Consider the following 4,956-nt stretch of genomic DNA (forward strand, 5'->3'; position numbering starts at 1 on the left):
CCTTTTTCTTTATTTTAGTTCGCTGATTCCTAAATGTCAATGTTCACTCTTGCCATCTCCTGTTTGACCACTTCCAATTTGTCTTGACTTATGGACCTAACATTCCAGGTTCCTATGCAATATTGCTCTTTACAGCATTGGACTTCACTTCCATTACCAGTCATATCCACAACTGGGTGTTGTTTTTGCTTTGGCTCCGTCTCTTCAGTCTTTTCTGGAATTATTTCTCCACTGATCTCCAGTAGCATATTGGGCACCTACTGACCTGGGGAGTTCATCTTTCATTGTCCATGAATGCAGAGATCAGGGTAATTAACAAGCAAACCTAACTACAAATCACAGACTGGTCTCTTCACATAAGTGTAAAAGTGGGTCTACTGTCACCTGTATTATCCTTTAAAACAGATATAGATGCACTGGGATGTCCAGCCCTTAGGACTCGGCATACTCCTGGGGAAAGCATTGTTAGGATAAAGAGATTATGACTTATCTAATTCCCCCATGGAACCAGCTTAGAACATGTGGTTCTTGACCCAGGACTGATCTCTACCTCCAACTTTGCACCATCAGCCATAAACTGACTCCTGGCTGGTCAACAATGTCTCCCTCCTTCTGCTGGCTCTTCCTCCTCAGCTGGTAATGCTCATAATTCTCAGCAACAAGAAAACAGTCCTCCCATCCTGTACCTTCCTATAGAATTTGTCTTCTCTTTATGGCTAAACGTTTTGAAAGAATGGTGCATTCTTGGTCATCAGCATCTCACCTCCTATGACTTCTCAACAACTGACCTCCACCTTCACCACTCCACTGAGCTGCCCTCCTGAAGATCGAATCACCGAGTTGTCACATGAAACCAATAGGAGGTTATGTCAGTTATGCTTCGGGGCTTCCCTAGTGGCCAGACAGTAGAGTCTTCCTGCAATGGGGGAGACCTAGGTTTGATCCCTGGGTCAGGAAGATCCCCTGGGAGAAGGAAATGGCAACCCCACTCCAATATTCTTGCCTGGAGAATTCCATGGATGGAGGAGCCTGGCAGGCTACAGTCTGTGGGGTTGCAAAGAGTTGGACATGACTGAGCGACTTCACTTTCCTTTTTCCTTTTCAATTATGTGTCAATGAAAATGTCAGTAAGTTACTTTGTTTTCATTGAAGTGTATTTGATTTCCAACATTTCAGGTGTCCAAGGGTCTCTGGCTCTTCCACCACCTCCTGTGCGGGCCACAGGAGGGTGAGAGTGGAGGAGGATTTCTGCAGCAGCTCCGGATGACGATGTCTAAAACTGCAGGGTGACTGACTTCTCCCCGAATGGACTTTGTCCACAGGAGAGAGAAGAGAAAGGCGGGCCAGCAGATCAGTTGCCACTTGTCCTCCTCCAGTTCACTGCTCCTAGGAATATGTCCCTCTATGGCCTACGTCCAGAGACACCCCATTTGGCCAAGCGGGTCCACCTGCCCAGCCACTCTTCTTGGCTTGCTCTGAAGCCATGGCATTTGCACAAACCTTGTACTTGTCCTCATCTTTCTCTGCCTTGCATCCTGCTTCCCTCAGCCCCACTGCTCTAGGGTTGGCTTCCTAGCAAAGCATCAGCTCTTAAGCCTTGATTCAGGCTCTGGCTTTTTGAGGGAATCCAGGCTAAGACATCCCACAAACCAGCAATTCAACTTGCAGGTGTTCACCCTGGAGAAACTGCAGCACATGGGCACAGACAGATGAATACAAAGATGCTCAATCTTACCATGTGTGTTCAGTATTTGTATTTGCGTGAAAGCAGAGGCAATCTAACTGTCCTGCAGTAGAAGAATGCATAAATGATGGTAATTAAAACAATTCTTATATAGCAGTTAAAGTGATCTCATGTATCAAATAGAGAAATGTCAAGAGCATAATACTGATTAAAAGCAAAATTATAAAAGATGAACAGTGTAAGTTATAAAAGATGAACAGTATAACATTTACCCAAAATTTTACAACACAAAACAATGTGTCCCCTTACATATTTAAGCCATGGGAATGATATTCTGCAATTTTAAGAAAGGATTTACCTCTGGGAATGAGAGAAAAAAATTAATCTGTCTTAAACAGTTGTTCTTAAAAAAGACCTAAAGCAAGTATCACTAACGTGATTATCTGTTTAACTTTGCCAGTGTATACATTGTTATCAATTATATTAGTTCATAAACCTTTCTGTGGTTCCACCATCTTTTAAACAATTTTATTTATTTACTTATGGTTGCTCTGGGTCTTTGTTGGTGCTTGCGGGCTTTCTCCCGAGAAGGCAATGGCACCCCACTCCAGTACTCTTGCCTGGAAAATCCCATGGACGGAGGAGCCTGGTAGGACTGGGGTCGCTAAGAGTAGGACACGACTGAGCGACTTCACTTTCACTTTTCACTTTCATGCATTGGAGAAGGAAATGGCAACCCACTCCAGTGTTCTTGCCTGGAGAATCCCAGGGACGGCGGAGCCTGGTGGGCTGCCATCTATGGGGTCGCACAGAGTCGGACACGACTGAAGCGACTTAGCAGCAGCAGCAGCAGCGGGCTTTCTCTAGTTGCGGTGAGTTGGGTCTACTCTTCATTTCAGTGCAGGGGCTTCTCACTGTAGTCAGTGGCTTCTCTTGTTGGGGAGCCTGTGCTCTAGGTGCTTGGGCTTCAGTAGTTTGCAGCACCTGGGCTCAGTAGCTGGGGCACACAGGCTTCAGTTGCTCTGCAGCAGGTGAAATCTTCCTGGACCGGGGATCAAACCTGTGTCCCCTGCATTGGCAGGCAGATTCTTATCCACTGTACCACCAGGGAAGTCCCCACCATCATTTAGAATTAAAATGTAAATGTCTTAAGCCCTGATCCTGCATATCATGGCATTAACATGTCTTGAGGTGTCGTCAATCAAGGTTTCTTTAAATTCTCAGGGGATTTATAATTGGCGAAGTCAGTTCGTCTTCTGTGAGCCCTTTCCTTCCCCCCGACCTCTTGCTCTGGGCTTCCTCTAGCCTCATCTGTCTGGGCCACAGGCCTTGGTCCTCCCAACAACACAGGTGCAGAGCAGAGGGATGTTGTAGGCAGGACTGGGTTACCCCTCAACTCTGGGCATCATCGCTAACACAGAGCTACTTGTTTGCAGACTTAGAGCTGAGGATAATGAAGACAGATTGCAGTTCAGTCAAAAAAAGAACTTGAATAAAATGTGTTCTAAAACTTCATTCAGCCATTTCTATCTCTACATTTAGGTCCACATTGTCTCCATCTTTGGGGGCTTTTCTGTTATACACACACATGCATGCACATATACCTTCTCCTTACCCTGACTGCCAGCCTTCCATCCCATAAGTTCTGTTAATCCCTCCTTCAGAAGAGTTTTGTTTTTTAACCTCTGCCCCAAACTGAGTTTCAAGCCTACCCTTGCTTATCCAAAATACGAATCTACATTGCTAAACAAAGGGCCTTCTATTTAAGGTCTCCACCCTTTGGCTGCACAAAACAGAAGGAAAAGCTTTGAAATTTTCGGGTTTCCTTTAGCATGAACAAATTTTATGAAAAATAGCTTCCCCCTACAAGTCTTTCTGAAAACAAAAGGAAAACAGTATGAAAATTCACTTCATATCTGTTCAAAATAAGTTTGCAAGCTTGGTGAAATGCCCCCATACCCAACTCAGCCCCCCTACCCATACATACAAACACTAGAAGCCCTGAAATCTAGATTCATTTAGTATAGGGGCAAATGCTTCATCCACCTTAGTTGACACCAAAGAAATGTCTGTATTATGGCCCAGTGTTAGAATTACTGTTCATAAGGATGATGCCTTAGATGTGAATAGCCTTCCATAGTTTATGAAGAACTTTTATATAGAAAACAATCTGTATAGAAATATACGTGTGTGTTGTGTTTGACTCTTTGCAACCTCATGGCTCAGATGGTAAAAAATCTGCCTGCAATGCAAGAGACCCAGATTCAATGCCTGGGTTGGGAAAATCCCCCAGAGAAGGGGATGACAACCTACTCCAGTATTCTTGCTTGCAGAATTTCATCGACAGAGGAGCCTGGAAGGCTACAGTCCATGGGGTTTCAGTTCTACTAAAAATTATTTGTGATCCCTTATATATTTCTCTGGGCTTCCCTAGTAGCTCAGATGGTAAAGCATCTTCCTGCAATGCAGGAGACCTGGGTTTGTTCCCTGGGTCAGGAAGATCCCCTGGAGAAGGAAATGGAAACCCACTAAAGTTCAGTTCTCTCAACACTCAATATTATTCTTTATACCCTACCAAACTGTATCGAATCTTCTGTCACCAAGAAAAGATTAGATTAGTATAAGAGTTCTGTAGAAATGATGCTTTTGAACGGTGGTGTTGGAGAAGACTCTTGCAAGTTCCTTGGGCTGCAAGGAGATGAAACCAGTCAATCTAAAGGAAATCAGTCCTGAATATTCAATGGAAGGACTGATGCTTAAGCTGAAGCTCCATTTGGCCACCTGATGTGAAAAATTGACTCATTGGAAAAGACCCTGTTGCTGAGCAAGACCGAAGGCAGGGGAAGAAGAGGACAACAGAGGATGAGATGGTCAGATGGCATCATCGACTCAATGGACATGAGTTTGAGCAAGCTCTGGGAGCTGGTGACGGACAGGCAACCCTGATGTGCTGCGGTCCCTGGGGTCACAGAGTCAGAAATGACTGAGTGACTGAACTGAACTGAACTGAACTGACTATAGAAAGGATCAAGTGAAAAGAAATATAAACGATTTCAGACGGAATTTATTCCAAACTTAAGCTTTGATGGATAAATGGTTACCTAGAATAGTGCCTAATGCATAGTAGGTGCTCAAGAATTTGTTGAATGAATGAATGAAATGTGTATATCCTTGGCTGCCTGAAATCACTATTTAGTTATCCAGAATGACTCAAGGGTTTTAGATAGCTACAATGGTGTTATCCAGGATGCTGGGATGTATGAACACATCTC

The sequence above is a fragment of the Bison bison genome, unplaced genomic scaffold (assembly GCF_000754665.1).
Source record: "Bison bison bison isolate TAMUID 2011002044 unplaced genomic scaffold, Bison_UMD1.0 scf7180017864056, whole genome shotgun sequence".
NCBI classification, from domain to species: Eukaryota; Metazoa; Chordata; class Mammalia; order Artiodactyla; family Bovidae; genus Bison; species Bison bison.